Raw genomic sequence first — 17,846 nt, 5'->3', positions numbered from 1 at the left:
CTAACCCTATTTTCTCCATCTTCGTTGTATGTTGTAATTTCTAAGGTAATGCATATTTTGGTTCTATAAATTTCTATTATATGTAAAATTGAAAAATGGGTGATCCCCGTTTCTGCTGCGGAACTTTACCGTTCCTTCAAAGATGATGCACTTGTGAAATGAGGAAATGATCCGACCCTCACTAAGGAGAAGATGATTCGACCTTTTGATGATCTGATGTCAAGATAGTCCGACCCTCTTTAAGGACAAGATGATCCTAAAATAAGCAAAGGTGGTGATCGTATATTGAGACACCGTTTGAACAAAAAAATAAATTTATAAAAAATAAAGAGAGAAGAACCGGAGGTTTGTTGAAAGAAGGAAAAAAAGAAGAGGGTTCACTACAAAAAAAAAATGTTAAAAACCGACCAATCTTCTCGACTTGGAATTAAAAAGGTTTTGGTGTACGGTATGACAAAATTTATAGAAGAGCGTTCGAAATTTAAATCCCAATCGGATCTTTGTTTCATATCAAATCTTAAATTCCTTCTCATAATCAAATCTTGAAATTCCTCTTCAAATTGAGGATAATTCGAAATTTCATTCCAAATTCGTCCCAATTTAGTTTTTTTCCCTGAATCCAAATGGTAGATAGGATCTCAAATTTATTTCAAATTCAAATTTAACTATATTTCAAAATTTTGGAGGTTTCTATCTCCAAGTCAAATTAAATATAACCTCTAATAGGTGAAATTCTAATCATCTCCAAATTTGATACATCAATTGAAGCCAAAATCAAGAATAAGTTACTTGGAATTTTAATCTCAACCTTATTTCAAATTAAAATTTGGGTATATTCGAAGTTTTACCCCAAATTCAAATTTAGGTTCCTATCCTGAAATCAAATTAAATTAGGATAAAATCTCAAGTTCATCTTAAATTAAAATTTGATCATATTCCAAAATTTATCACACACAAATCATCCAAGCTTGGCTTTTATCCTCAAGTCAAATCGAATTGGATAAAACCTAAATTAAAATTTGGAATATTAATCAAGTTGTGATTTCACCCCAAATTATTTCAAATTAAAATTTGGGCATAATTAAAAATTTATCCCAAATTTATAGTTTAGGCTTTATCTTGAAACTAAATTAGATAAAACCTCAAATTCATCTTAAATTAAAATTTGGTCATATTTCAAATCTCATCGATTGCTTCATACATTGAATTTGGGAGCTCATTACTTGTGGAAAAAATTTAAGGTTTTGAGTATTCTAAAAAACTAGTATTACTCCATCCATATCTAACTTTTAAATTATATAATTTGACTAATGTAGACAACTTAGTGTATTTTTTGCACCCTTCGTATAATGGTTTTTCAGCATCATTAAGCAACTTCTCAAATCCATTCGGATCTCTTGAATATTTCTTGTGAGCAATTTCAACAGTTTGTTTTCAACTTTCAACATCAGTCCCTTTCATATATATGGGTGTCAAATATAGAAGATTCTCTATAAAATGATGAGTTAGGAAGTTTTTCCCCATGCCAAAGCCAAATTTTATAACTTTCATTAATCTCATTGACATATAAATGATCTCTAATATCCTTGTTACTGCTTTTCACAATTCCCACATTTCAAACAAGTATAACGAATATAGGAGCTATTTGTATTGGAAAATCTAAATTTTATGAAGTTTTCCACACCCAATTCATAATCTTTGAGTAACCTACTCTTGTGCATCTATGATTTATCCATGATTGTAAATCTAGTAAGAAAATATGATAAACAATGATCAACTTAAAAAAAGTTATGGAAAACAAACAAGTTCCCAATACATACAACTTATCATTTCTAGATCTACAACATTCCAACCTCAAGAAAGTAAGACAAATCAGAGAACCTCAAGTCAAATCAGAGAACAAAGGCAAACATATCTAAAAAACTTGAACCCAAGGTGTAATTGATCCTAAAAAAATTGAACCAAAGGTGTGTACGTGCTCTAATGTGCTAAACATATATTAATTCCAATAACTAAAAATTGAACCCAAGTTTGGCAAAGCATTACTTAGTTCATAAAGCCCTAACAAATTAGACACATCGACATATCTAAGTTTGGGAAACATTTAATTAAAGAAAAGTAGCAAGTTCTCTAAAATTAAAGCCCTAACTTTGGCAAAGTGGCAATCCCAACTATGGCAAGTTCTTTAAAATTCAATCTCATTCAAGAACAATATGAAACAAGAGTTTATTATGAGATTCAAGAATATACATGAGAGATTAGACCCTACTTTGAAAGTTGAAGCCTCAAACCAAAAAATATCAAGCCCTGACTTTGAAAATTCATGTCTCAAACAAAGAAATTCAAGCCCTAACTTTGAAACTTCATGCCTCAAACAAAGAAAATCAAGAATTAAAGCTAATCTAAACAAGACTAAGCCTAATCTAAACAAGAAAATCAAGATTAAGCTTAATCACACCAAGAAAATCAAGACTTAAACCCAATCTAAACAAGAAAATCAAGATTAAGCACTAGCATTGAAAGTTTATGCCTCAAATCTACTTACCTCAATGAAGAATCTTTTCAAGATTGATGAAATAACAAAGATGCCTCAAAGGGAAGTGAAAAAACAAGAAGATTTTGAGTGTATTGCCCAAAAAATCAATTGCATAGTCTGCAAATCGACAGTTGAAATTTCTTTTAAATCTGTCTGATAGCATCACGACGCTACTAAAAAAGCATTGCAATGCTATTCAAGAGGCACACAATTTTCCCATAAAATCCAATAGCTTTGCAACGCTATGTGCGTGAGGTACACGCGTTTTTCATTTTTTCGTCAAAACACGTAGCGTTGCAATGCTACCCTATATATTTTGCAATTCTTGACGTTTTTAAAACGTCAAGAATCCATTAATTGAACTTGACATTGTTAAAACGTCAAGTATGTATTTTCCAGGAAAAATGCACAACCTCGCTTTTTAAAATGAAATCTTGATGTTTTTTCTTTAAAATTACCTATTTCTTGTCATTTTTTTTATAAAAACATAAGTATTTAAAATTGCAAATGTCAAGAAAGGTGGTTTTTCTTGTAGTGATCCCAAATTTTAATCAAACTTATGTATCAAATTCATAGTTTGATTAGTTTGACATATTGAGATCAAGAACAAATTATTGTGCGTTGATTCCGAATTCATTTTTTTCAAGATTCATCTACCCATAAATGTGCATAAATCTAAAAAAAAAAATGGCATTATTGAAGGAGAAAGTATGAACCAATCACAAATTTTCATTTCATTTACCACATTAATGACGAATTTAGCAAATCATCTAATTTAGGACTAATTAAAAAATTGACATGTGTTCTAAATTGAAATCAAAGACATAAATTGGTGAATCCCAATGATACCACGTGTATTCATCATGACCATTGGATTGAATCAAATAATTTGATCTAACTTAATGTTATTTCTTGGGCTAAAGTCCAAATAATCCCAAAAATAGACGCAATTAATCCCAAATGTCAAATAAGGCCCAAATTCAACTAGTTGGATCCAAGAGCTAGGTCCATGGATCAACCAAGCCCAAACCCACAAAGCCCACCAGAGAATTCTATAAATAGAGGAGTTCTTTCATTTGTGGAGGTCATAAATTTTACACTCCAGATAGCCTAGACAAAATTCTCACAATAACTAGAAGACTCCTAACTCCTCAAGCTGATCACACTTGAAGACTAAATTCCTAGTCCTTTGGAGATACAAGCATTCTTCCAAGACTTCAACTTCAAGCGTAGCATTCTTCCAAGACTTCAACTTCAAGTGTGGTCAGCTTCAGAAGTTAGGGATGAAGCAAAATGAGGGAAATCAATATTTTTTTATTTTAGTAATATTTGAGTGCGACTTTAAATTTTGTTAAAACAAATTTCCACCTTTTTTTTCGCTTATTTTTTCCTTCTCTATTATAGCCTATTTTATAAAGGCTATAACAAAAAGCTATAAAAGGTCATATTTGTTGTAGTATGGGTTGTTATAGATGTTGATAAAGGGTCCCTAACTCTTAGGCACGAGACAAAGTTTGAAAACATTTTGATTTCTGGCACTCCTACTTTTACTTATCCTGCATTTTCTAATTCTATTATGTTTCAGGATGGTAGCCAACTTCCTATGTTGGAGGTGGGAGATGGAGACTTGACAGTATTTTATGGTTATGGTTGATGAAACTGAGTGGGGTCGAGCATAACGATCTTAGATAATTACGCTACCTGGAGGAAGCCATGATTTACCTTTTACTGCTTTCTTAGTTTAGGCTTCTTTTCTATTAGTTTTTTTTTTCTTGAGCTAAATTCTTTCTAAGTTTCTTGACATTTTGTTGGTGTTAACCATAGGAGAGGTGGAGAGAATTATTTTCAGATGAGCCAGATATCACCGCCATCGAATGTGCCAAAATTTCAGGGAAGATTTCTATTTCCCTTTACTTTGTCCCTATTCTTTGTTTATTTATCACATTGGGGATAATGTTAGATTTTAAATTGGGGTGAAGGATGTTTGTGTTCTGTCTGGAGCCCTTGTGCATCTACACTCGGGCTATTTTGTTTGTGTGCTTGTATACATTGCACATGTTATTGGTTCATTATGATGACTAGTTGATGACACACTTCCTTGTAATTTTTCTTATGTAAGATGATTTTTTAGATGAATAATCATGGTTTTTAGCCTTTTTAAAAAAAATGTTCTTACTTTTCATACAAACTTAAGTTCTTTGTCTATCTATATTAGGTCTGTATGATTAGAATTGTATTACTTAGTTTGTATTTTTGTTGTCACTCATGATAGGTCCCACTGATTAGAGAATTTCTTGCATGAAGGGTTGTAATGTAATACTGAGGGAGAAAAATGATTTATATGCTTGCTTAAAAAAATTAGTTGATACAATATTGCAATGCAAAAAAAAATCATGAAAAAAAAAAAAGAAAAAGAACATGAACTTGTAATGTTATGCATGACTAGGGGTAGAAAGAGCAACCTTTACCGTGATTAGTTAGAACACTCCCGATAAAAGAGTGAGTATAGTTCCCTGCAGTGATGTGTGAAAACTAATGCCCTTAGGTAAAAGAAATGCAAGTATAAGGTACCCTAGAGTTTCATTTCAAATACCTCAATTGACATATTACTGCTTTGATTTTTTTTGGCACTTGATGGTTAGTGCATTAGCCAGTGTAGAGGAAAAACAAATTGAGAGTCATTTAATGACATTCCGTAATGCTAGAACTTAATTAGAATGGCTTTGAATTCACTCTTCCATTTTCTTTTGGAATACTTTTGGAACTCATTTAAATTCTCCTCCACGATTAGATCTCATGGCCTTGATCACCAGACCACTTTCTTTCTCAACAAGGGATTTGAACTTCTTGAAATTCCCAAACATTTCTGATTTATGCTTCAAGAAATATACCCATGTTTTTCCTGAGAAATCATCAATAAGAGAAGGAAATAATTACTCTTACCAAGTGAGCTTGGTTTAATTTGTCCGATCAATATATATGATTTCCAGAGGCCTGAGAGCTCTTGAGTTTGACTCCTTTGGGAAGCTTTTCTTGAACTGCTTTCCATGTAGACATCCTTCACACACTTGTTCAAGGTGGTTTATGGAAGGTAATCCTCTCACCATGCTATTTTTGAAGAATGACTCTAATCCCCCAAAATAAGATGTCCATATCAAAGATGTCAAAGCTAAGATGCATCTTTGTAACACATCTTGAGGCATTTCATGATGTCATTTTCAATGTTGAGTATAAGCATTCTATTTTTTGTCACCAGCACCTTAGCAATTAAGTTATTTGCATTTCTCTTATAGAAAGGTTTTTGTCTTTTAATCGAATTTCATAACCTTTCTCTCTGAGTTGGCCCAGACCCAAGATGTTATTCTTCATATTTGGCATGTAATAAACATTTGAAATAAATTGATGCTCACAATTCTTTAGTCGGGTGAGAATGTGATGCGTTGTTTTATGCAGTGATAAAGTGGAAGGAATTACGGTAATGGGAAATGCATTATGCAACAAGTTTTCTTAGCAGAATCCAAGTATAAATCCTACTGAGTTTCCTGGTAAGTCCAGAGTCGAACTCAGAGACTAAGGAAAACAATATGCGGTAATAATTTTTAAGATGACTTTGCGGTAACCAATAAATCAAAGAGTTGTTGGGTTGTTGTTTACGGCGTAAAAAGTATGCGGCGAATTTGAGAAAAGATTGATTATGCAACAAATACACTGAGTATGCAGGGCAACGGGTTGAGAAGGTCTTTAGCTAGCGTTTCCCGAGAATGCATTCAAACTATGCGATCATGCTACACTTATACGACAGCAAATCATTTTTCAATGCAAATGCGGTAGCTCCTAATTCTAGGACGCATGCGATGAATGCGATAATGTCCATAGAGCTTATTCCCAAGTCTCTACTTCTTGCCTATGCGATGATGTAAGATGCACACAAAGACAAGGTGACCGCATACAATCATAACCTATCTCTAGGATGCATGCGATGCGTTAATAGCAAACAGTGCTTATTCCTAAGCTCCTATCTCTTGATTATGCGTTTCTAATCTGACTCTTCTGAACCTAGATTCTAACCTGACTTTTCCAAGCCTAGATTCTATCCTTAGACTACCCTCCAGAGTATCTCTAATAGACGAATGACGTATATATAATACAAGATAATCGCATAGAATAAAGATCCCCAGTTATGTTAGCTAAGTGCTTCTCAACCCATTCAACGGATTTAGCTACGCATGCGTAATAAACAGAAAGTGAACAAATATAAAGAAGTAAATTCCATTTCTTTAGATAAGCTCAAAGTACAAAATGACAATGGAAGATAAGGATAGAGAGCCTGGTAGCAATCCCTTGTTTCCCAAGGTTTTTACATTGTTAACTCTATTATGTTCAAAAGATGTTCCTGCTTCCATAGAAGTCGGCCCTCTCTTTGATCTCGACGCTTTCGGAACTCTTCCAAGTTCACTGGAACGATCTCTCGATACAATCTCACTTCTCTTGCTTCCGCCTTATAAATAAAAGCAAAACTAAGAACAAGGCTCCTTCTTACTATAGAGAAAATTATCTAACTGTCAAACTAGACGAACTGACTAACTAGTTGAACTCCTTTACTGAATGTGGCCTTTGGTATTTATAGAGCTTCGGGGTGAAATTCTTCTTCTCTCTTATGATTGTACTGATGGGATGGCATTAATTCTCTGTCTAAAGCGCCGAATATTTGTCACCAAAAAGTTGAGTGTACTTGCTATAGTAATTCATTAACGACTTGTCAACTTAATTCGGAATCGACCGTCATCAGCTTTCTGTCCCATCGTGATTTATTATGCTTTTTACCCGGATGCACCCACCAAATTGCACCGGCTCTATGCGGCAACCTTATTGAGCAGATATTTGCGAGCGCAAATCACCGCATAGCCTTGCGGTAACGCAATCTTTTAATGCGCCTTGCGTTAACGCAATCTCTTGATGCGCTCGGCCGTTGATTTCTTTGGATCGAATTTTTCGCCTTGCGTCAACGCATATTCTAGACAAAAATACATAAGTTAACTATTTTAATGTGATTGACGCATGCGACCGCAATGTTGTGAACTTAACGCTTTTGGACGCAATCTTGTATATTTTTATCAACGCAAACCTGCATTGTTTTATAACTTAGCACTATAATAATGTGCATTTCTGCCCGTTATCACACCCCAAAATTTAAACAATTCTTGTCCTCAAGCATAAGCTAATGAGTTCCTTTAGAAAGTCGACCGCAATCTCTTTTCCTAGATTTCTCAAGGATGCCTTATTCAAATCCTATACACCAAAATTTATTTAATTCTTATCCATGTCTCTTCGTAAAATATTTCTCAAATTTAGGGACCGCACATTTAACCTTCAAGAAGGCTTTACTAGATTCCAGGACATCGCATAATTTATTTAAAAAAAACTTTTTCACTAGGGTGTTAAATGATGTTTTATCTTTGCGTATTTTAGATATTATTATTTTTTTTCTCTCTGACCTTGCACTGATCCAAGTGCCTTGCCTTCATTTTGGCTTGCCCCCACGTGTGTCATGCGGACATCCAACTACGAGCAAGGCGCTTTTTCTCAGACTAAACTCATGCCCATTTAGCAGCGGAGTTGCGATCATTTATTTATGCGTTGTTCACGATTCCTACCTTTGTTTTGGCTTGCCCCCACGTGTGTCATGCGGACATCCAATTACGAGTAGGATCTGATCACAATGTTATGATTTTTTTTTTTTTTAAATAAGCAAGGCTAAAAATATCAAGGTCGAAAATGAATACCGCACCCTCAAATTAAAATGTGGTAATGTCTTCATTGCACATTGCCAAAAGATTGAAAAGAAGTCATCCGATGTTCTTAGGAAGTTCGTAAAGGGTCAATTTGAAAGAAAGCTAGCAGACCACTAATTTCTAAAAATATTTCATGAGGTGACTGTCCTAAAATTAAGTTGACTCTACTGTATACGAAAAAAATAGAAGTGTGCGTTTCATCATTGAAATCATAATTGGCAAAGAGAAATCATGCGGTAACTTACTAACTTGATCGATGTTAGTTGATTGCGGTAACCAAAGAGGATGTGGTGATAAGATTTTCAAAATTACAATGCGATGCGATAGTGCAAAATTTGGAATAAAGACAAGGAAAGATATAACCCCCAAATTTGTTAACGCATCCTGCTTTCTGTCGATCTACTTTCTTTAGATTGCAGTGACGAAATTAAGTAGTTACGTCTTTGTGTATTGCCTTTGCAATCATATGTTTATTGTACTCATACGTTTCTCACTTAAATTCAACATTGTGATACTCCACTAGGAGTTTTAGTCCAAGTGGGAGTTTGTTGGATTTTATGTCCTAAAACTCGTAGTTTGTAAATTAATAAACATATTATATTTTATTTTTGATAAAGTTGTTATTGAAATTGTAATCTTGAATCCAATAAACTAAGGTCCCGAGGCTATTTAATGTAATTTGAACTTTATGTAGTGACATAAAGGTGGATCAAGTTCAAATATATAGCCAAAATGGTCTATAGTATATGAATAAGGTTGGGCACCTTGTTCTGGGGACACTATAGATGCGGCCCACTTTGTAGTTAGTATAAATGATGTGATCCTAAATCGTTCATGTAGAGATATGTGAGTGGAAGCATCCTATGCAATGAGTTTGCATAAAACTGAACCATGAAATAGTCACTTTTTACGTTCTAAATGTCGTTTTATGTATAAAACTGACTATTTCGTTAATTATTGACCTAGGTAACTTAATCTTAATCCTGAGCTAACTATGAACTCCTGTTCACTTGAAATTATCCTTAGATCCACATAGATGAGGGCAGCTCATCATCGCTGGCCCAATAAGCTTTCCATTTCAGAGGTAAGATCGGGTGGATAGCTGGGAACATAGGGTGCAAGACGGAATTCACTCATACCCGTTATAGGGATAGTAGATAGGTTGTTCCTTTTAGTACTGAATCCAGGTCTTGAACAAGGGGCCCCACCCTCTCCTTGGCCCGAGAGGGATTCGATTTATAGGTTGGATCTTAAACTAATTGTTCATTAGAGAATCAGTGGAACTTAAGGAACAAGATGGTCTTGGGGGTAAAACGATTTTTATGACCCAGCTGAAATTACAAACAACTTATGAAGGATTAGCTTACTAATCATGGTTATATCAAATAGACACAAATATATCTATTGTGAGGGAAGTGCAACTACGGGACTATAGTGGAATGACCCGTTAGTTAACGAATATTGATTAGCTCCGTCTAAAGAGTTTAGCTAGCATTGGAGCCCATGACCTATAGGTTCATTAGGTTCCCCTACTAGCTCATATGGAATAAACTTAGAACAGAATGATAGAATAATTCTAATTGTTCGAATTAGGTGAAGAGAGAAACCGACAAGTATATGTGATATAGTGGTTGGATTTTTCAATTTTAAAGATACAGCCTTAATATTTAAATGTGATTTAAATATCAAGAATATGAATACGTTCATATTCGAAAGCTCGGAAATAATGGAAATGGTCAAAGATGTAAAAAGTCAAATAATTGACTTTTGACTTTGAAAAGTCAAACTTTGACCGACCTTATATTCAAATGTGATTTGAATTTCAAGCAAATGAACGTGGATTCATGCTCGGGAGGTCAAAATTAGTCAATACGGAAAAAATCATAAAAAGTCAAAATGTTGACTTTTTGGTCAAAGTCGACTATTTTGCCCTTTGACTAAAGTTAGTGAGAAAATCCATACTTTTGTTGGATAGTTCCACTAATAAAATAGTGGGCTATAGTGGAGACATTAAGCCCACTAAGATAATGGATTATAGGTATTGGGTTTTTATGTATTTATTTCATGCAATTGTTGCATGGTTTTTTCTATAAATTGGGCTTTCAATTTGGATGAAAAATTTTTGCCCATTTTGCCAAAAAAAATTTCAAATTTGGGCTGAAAAAAACTATTTTCTTTGAGGAAAATTCATAATCCAAAACCCAACCCAAAGATCCATCTTATTTTCCATCTCTTTTCTCTCTCTCGATTTTCTTCATCCATTGGGTCCCACAACCTGGTTCTGAGTCCAGAGGATAGTAGGTCAACTCTAGTGGTGGTCCGAAAGAGTTTGGGTCGAGATTCAGCGAGGAAAGCGATTTTCGGGAGCTACAAAGGTTGTATCTTATCCTATTAATTTACTGTTTTTTTCATTTATTTGCATGCTAGTTTCCTTTTAAATTAAAAGCAATTAAAGTGTAATTAGATCCTTATTCCACTGTATATTTCTCGTGTTCCATCATGTGGTATCAGAGCATGCTTTAATACGCTCAATTGCTTTTGGTGGGTGTTTTTTTCCTTTCTATTCAAAGGTTGAATGAAATATGGACTAAAGTGGACTTATTATGATTTTGGCATTGTTTTTCTCTAAATTTCTTGTGGAAATTTGTAATTGCTCATATGTTTATGAGCATTAATGTGTGAAAAAGGGTCTGTAAATTTGTTGGAGTCATTAGAGTTGAAATTAGGTTGTAATTTCTTGATTCCGGGAGAGGGGATAGCAGCAAAATTGGAGAAAAATGGCTCACAGACCCGATTATGCTCCCAGACCCGACCCGATAAGCGCTCTGACCCGGTTTCTCGCATGCGCGCTTGGCTTCGCACGCCTGCCCGGCCGGATCCGATCCGAGCGTCCATTCACTCTGTTTCGCGCGACCCGGTTCGAAGTTGCTTTGTGTGCCGGCCCGCCCGCGATTTCCGTCGACCTGCCCCAAACTTTCGTTCACTGCGCCAGCATGCATTGACCAGCCGGTCCAGACGGTCTAGACCGATCCGTTTGACCTGGTTGAGCCGGTTTGATCGGTTCAACCTAGTTTTTGGAGTTTTTGGTCCGATTCGAGTGGTTCTGAGCGGTTCCAGATGGTTCAAAGTGTTTGAAGTCGGTTCCGGGAAGTTGGTTGTTATTTTGTGTAATAAATTAGTTATTTGTTTGTTTTTAATGCCAAAATCGGTCCACTTTAGTGTTGTTTACCTATTATGCATGTGATGTATAATTTTGTATGATTATGTGTGCATATAGTATACCATATAGTTTTAAAACCCCACCATAGGAAAAGCATGTGACAGGCATTTGTTATATCTTATAAGTGTTATAAAATATATACTATGCATGCTTAGTTTTAATATAAGTGTTATATTAAAGCATGTTTGATTGAAGGAAGCATGTTATAGATGAATGCTCTGGGGTTATAATTTTTATAATTTATTTTATAATTGTTATAAAATAACCTATACTTCTAAAATCTATAACAAAGATAAGATGCATGCTCATTTAGGGTTAACCATCGAGCAATCCCAATTTTCATAGAAAATAGGTCGACATCTTGTAAAAACCGAAGTTACAAGAAAACTCACCCGCAAGATCTTGGCAAAAAGTCAGATAAAATGACTAAGGTTGAAGGTTTTTATGTTGACGGTTCACGGAACACCTACTACCTGGAGATCGAGTCGGTGTCTGAGTTAGGTTAAACCGGTTTTATGAGCATGCGTGAGTCATGTGAGGTAATAAAATTTGTTTATCACCTAGATATCGTAGTTTAAAAATCCAGTATAAAAGTTATACTCGGATGAATCATCTAGACTTACGATATTTTTAGTTAGCCGAAATGTATCGCTAAGTATTTTATACCCTAATCGTCTAGAACACTTCGACTGGAGAGAAGTAATGTACTTTTAGCTCTAGCGACCCTAAGAGTTCACACCGTGAGATTCATGCTTGGCTTTGGGCCGCCCTGGTAGTGGACTCCATTCGGAGAGTGTTTGCATGAGTCAATACCAAGGTGAATAGGGGAACTTGTTCATAGTAAGTGGGAGAAGAAAGTGTGTCAACACATCCTACGGTCTCTTCCATTAGGTTGCACCATGAGATTCCTATAATGTGCCTACATGTCTGCCCTAGAGCGACCTTACCAATCGAAGGGCTGTATTATAGGATTCGGAACTCCACGAACTCTAGAAATTGATAGGGTCTCTCAGGTCCGTTTTAATGCTTGTCTTTCCAACTTCGGTAGCAAAATGATTCTGATCTTTCAGGAATAAAAATGGAGGGTCACACTTACAAGAATTACTAAGTGTTAGTAAATTCTTGACCAAAGTAGCGATAACTGAGTTACTATAGGAATAAGAGTTATTCTGGTGATAGTATCTAGTCAAGATAGTCTTGGTTCAATGAAGGAATAGTCGATCACCCCTCGGTGAAGGTTATTCTAAACCATTGAAATATCATTGCAAAATATAATGATGAAGGGTACATTATTAGATTTTTTGCTAAACTTGATTGGATTTAAAAGATTAATGTTTTTTACTAAAAAGGATATGTCTTTTTCAGCATGAATAGCTCAATAATTCAACTCTTAGCTTCTGAGAAACTAAATGGCGATAATTACTCACTATGGAAAAACAATCTGAATTCAACACTAGTAATAGATGACCTGAGATTTGTCTTAACTGAGGAATGTCCTTAGGCTTCTGCCTCGAAAGAAGCACAAGATAAATATGATTTACTAGTTGCTGAAACATGTTTAGTGGAGTATGATACCTCAACCTAGATATTGGATTTCGGAGCCATTAATCATATTTGCTTCTCTTTTCAGGAAACTAGTTCCTGTAAAAAGCGTGAAAAAGGCGAGATCACCCTCAAAGTTGGAACAAGAGAGGTTGTCTCGGCCGAAGCAGTGGGAGACTTGAAGTTGTTTTTCAACAATAGATATGTCATACTTAAAGATGTTTTGTATGCTCATAAAATGAGACAGAATTCGATATCTATCATATGTATATTGGAACAAATGTATAACATATCTTTTGAAGTTAATGAAACGTTCATTTTCAGAAAAGGTATTCAAATTTGTTCTGCTATACTTGAAAACAACTTATATAAGTTAAGACCAAGTAAAGCAAAATTTGTCTTAGATACTGAGATGTTTAGAACAGTCGAAACTAAGAATAAAAGACAAAAAGTTTCTTCTAATGTCTATCTATGGCACCTAAGACTTGACCACATAAATCTCAAAAGGATTGAGAGATTGATAAAGAATGGACTCCTAAATTAATTAGAAGACAATTCTTTACCTCCATGTGAGTCTTGTCTTGAGGGAAAAATGACTAAGAGATCTTTTACTGGAAAAGGTCTCAGAGCCACAATACCCTTAGCTCGTACATTCGGACCTCTGTGGATCGATGAATGTTAAAGCTTGAGACGGGTATGAATATTTCATTAGTTTTATTGATGATTATTCAAGATTTGGTCATATTTACCTAATTCATCACAAGTATGATTCTTTTGAAAAGTTCAAAGAATATAAGGTTGAGGTTTAGAACCAATTAGGTAAAATAATTAAGACACTACGATCAGATCGAGGTGCGGAGTACATGGACTTAAGATTCCAGGACTATATGATAGAACATGGAATCAAGTCACAACTCTCTACACCTAATATGCCTCAGCAGAACGATGTATCTGAAAGAAGAAACAGAACCTTGTTAGACATAGTTCGCTCAATGATGAGCTTTGCTGAGTTACCTTATTCCTTTTGAGGACATGCATTAGAGACTGTTGTTTATATTTTGAATAACGTTCCCTCTAAAAGTGTTTCAGAAACACCTTATGAGCTATAGAAAGGGCGTAAAGGTAGTTTACGTCACTTTAGGATTTGGGGATGCCCGACACACATGTTGGTGCAAAATCCTAAAAAAATTAGAACGTCGTTCAAAACTATGCCTATTTGTAGGTTATCCAAAAGAAACAAAAGGTGGTCTATTTTACGATCCTCAAGAGAACAAGGTATTTGTATCGACAAATGCCACATTCTTAGAGGAAGACCACATAAGAAGTCATCAACCACGCAGTGGGCTAGTATTGAATGAAATTTCAAAAAACGCTATAGATAAAGCTAGTTCATCTACTAAAGTAGTAGATAAAACTAGTATATCTGGTCAGTCACATCCTTCTCAAGACCTGAGAATGCTTTGCGTAGTGAGAGGGTTATTCATCAACCTAACCGTTACTTGGGTTTAACAGAAACACAAGTCGTTATACCTAATGACGACATAGAGGATCCATCGACCTATAAACAGGCGATGAAAGATGTGGACCGTGATCAATGGGTAAAAGCCATGGACCTCGAAATGGAGTCTATGTACTTCAATTTTATCTGGGAACTTGTAGATCAACCAAATGATGTAAAACCAATTAATTGTAAGTGGATCTACAAGAGAAAACGAGACCAAGCCGGTAAAGTACAGACTTTTAAGGCTCGACTTGTGGCAAAGGGTTATACAGAGAGAGAGAGTGGACTATGAAGAAACTTTCTCTCCCGTTGCCATTCTTAAGTCAATTAGAATACTCTTATCCATTACCACGTTTTATGACTATGAAATTTGGCAGATGGATGTCAAAACAACCTTTCTAAATGGCGATCTTGAGGATAATATCTATATGACTCAACCAGAGGGGTTTATTGCACAGGGTCAAGAACAAAAGGTTTGTAAACTTCAAAAATCCATTTATGGGTTGAAACTAGCTTCTAGATCCTAGAATATAAGGTTTGATACTGCGATCAAATCTTATGGCTTTTAACAGAATGTGGACGAGCCTTGTGTTTACAAGAAGATCGTCAATTATACTATAGCGTTCTTAGTTTTATATGTTGCGATACTCTACTCATTGGGAATGAAGTAAGTTACCTAACTGACATCAAGAAATGGTTAGCAATGCAGTTCCAAATGAAAGATTTAGGAAATGCGCAGTATGTTCTCGGGATTCAGATTATTCAGAACCACAAGAACAGAACATTAGCCATGTCTTAAGTAACTTATATAGACAAAATGTTGTCTAGGTATAAGATGCAGAATTCCAAAAGAGGTCTGTTACCTTACAGATATGGAATTCATTTGTCAAAGGATCAATGTCCTAAGATACCTCAAGAGGTTGAGGATATGAGACACATTCCCTATGCTTCCGCAGTAGGGAGCCTGATGTATGCAATGTTATGTACTAAGACCTGACATATGTTACGCAGTAAGGATAGTCAGTAGGTATCAGTCCAATCCTAGATATGATCATTGGACTGCCGTTAAAAATATCCTCAAGTATCTTAGGAGAACAAGGAACTACATGCTCGTGTATGGTACAAGGATTTGATCCTTACTAGATACACTGACTTTTATTTTCAAACCAATATAGATGCAAGAAAATCTACGTCGGGATCAGTGTTCATTCTGAATGGAGGAGCAGTAGTGTGGAGAAGTGTGAAGCAAAACTGTATTGCGGACTCCACAATGGAAGCTGAATACGTAGCTACATGTGAAGCGGCAAAGGAAGCAATATGGTTGAGGAAATTCTTGAGAGATTTGAAAGTTGTTCCAAATATGCATTTGCCTATCACCCTATATTGTGATAATAGTGGTGCAATTGCAAATTCAAGAGAACCAAGAAGCCACAAGCGCGGCAAGGATATTGAGCGCAAATATCATCTGATCCGGGAGATTATACATCGTGGAGACATTGCAGTAACCCAGATATCTTCTGAGCAAAACATTGTTGATCCTTTTACAAAGGTCCTCACGGCTAAAGTGTTTGAAGGTCACCTACAAAGTCTAGGTCTACAAAGTTTGTAAACTAGGACAAGTGGGAGAACTTTTGGGTTTATGCCTTAGTTTATTGTATTCATATGTTTATTGTACTCATATGTTTCTCACTTAAATTCAACATTGTGATACTCCACTAGAAGTTTAGTCCAAGTGGGAATTTGTTGGATTTTATGTCCTAAAACTCGTAGTTTGTAAATTAATAAACATATTCTGTTTTGTTTTTCGAGAAATTTGTTATTGAAATTGTAATCTTGAATCCAATAAACTAAGGTCCTGAGTCTATTTAATGTAGTTTGAACTCTATATAGTGACATAAAGGTGGATCAAGTTTAAATATATAGCCAAAATGGTCTATAGTATATGAATAAGGTTGGGAGCCTTGTTCTAGGGACACTATGGATGCGACCCACTTTGTAGTTAGTTCAAACGATGTGATCCTGAATTGTTCATGTACAGATATATGAGTGGGGGCATCCTATGCAAGGAGTTTGCATAAGACTAAACCATGAAATAGTCACTTTTTACGTTTTAAATGTTGTTTTATGTATAAAACTGAATATTTCGTTAATTGATGAGCTAGGTAACTTAATCTTAATCCTGAGCTAACTATGAACTCCTGTTCACTCGGAATTATCCTTAAATATGCATAGGTGAGGACAGCTCATCATCGCTGGCCCAATAAGCCACCCATTTAAAGGGTAAGATCGGGTGGATAGCTGGGAACATAGGGCGTTATAGGGATAGTAGTTAGGTTGTTCCCTTCAGTACTGAATCTAGGTTTTGAACAAGGGGCCCCACCCTCTCCTTGGCCCGAGAGGGATTCGGTTTATAGGTTGGACCTTAAACCAATTGTTCATTAGAGGATCAGTGGAACTTAAGGAACAAGATGTTGTCTTGGGGGTAAAACGGTTTTTATGACCCAGTCGACATTACAAACAACTTGTGAAGGATTAGCTTACTAATCATGGTTATATCAAATGGACATAAATATATCTATTGTGAGGGGAGTGCAACTACGAGGCTAGAATGGAATGACCCGTTAGTTAACAAATGTTGATTAGCTCTGTCTAAAGAGTTTAGCTAGCTAATTTTGGATCATTGGAGCCCATGATCTATAGGTTCATTAGGTTCCCCTACTAGCTCATATGGAATAAACTTAGAATAGTATGATAGAACAATTCGAGTTGTTCGAATTAGGTGAAGAGAGAGAAACTAACAAGTATATGTGATATAGTGGTCAGGTTTTTCAGTTTAGAGATACAACATTAATATTTAAATGTTATTTAGATATCAAGAATATGAATACATTCATATTCGAAACCTCGGAAATAATGGAAATGGTCAAAGATGTAAAAAGTCAAAGGTTGACTTTTTACTTTGAAAAGTCAAACTTTGACTGACCTTATATTCAAATGTGATTTGAATTTCGAGAAAATGAATATGGATTCATGCTCAGGAGGTCAAAATTAGTCAACACGAAGAAAATCATAAAAAGTCAAAATGTTGACTTTTTGGTCAAAGTTTGACTTTGACCAAATGACTATTTTGCCTTTTGACTAAAGTTAGTGGAAAAATCCAAACTTTTGTTGGATAATTCCACTAACAAAATAGTGAGCTAGGTGTTGGCTTATAGTGGAGACATTAAGCCCACTAAGATAGTGGATTATCGGTGT

Source organism: Benincasa hispida, chromosome 4 (assembly GCF_027475165.1).
Source record: "Benincasa hispida cultivar pf3 chromosome 4, pf3_genome.v1.1, whole genome shotgun sequence".
Taxonomy (NCBI): domain Eukaryota; kingdom Viridiplantae; phylum Streptophyta; class Magnoliopsida; order Cucurbitales; family Cucurbitaceae; genus Benincasa; species Benincasa hispida.
Note: the sequence above shows the minus strand (reverse complement) of the source record.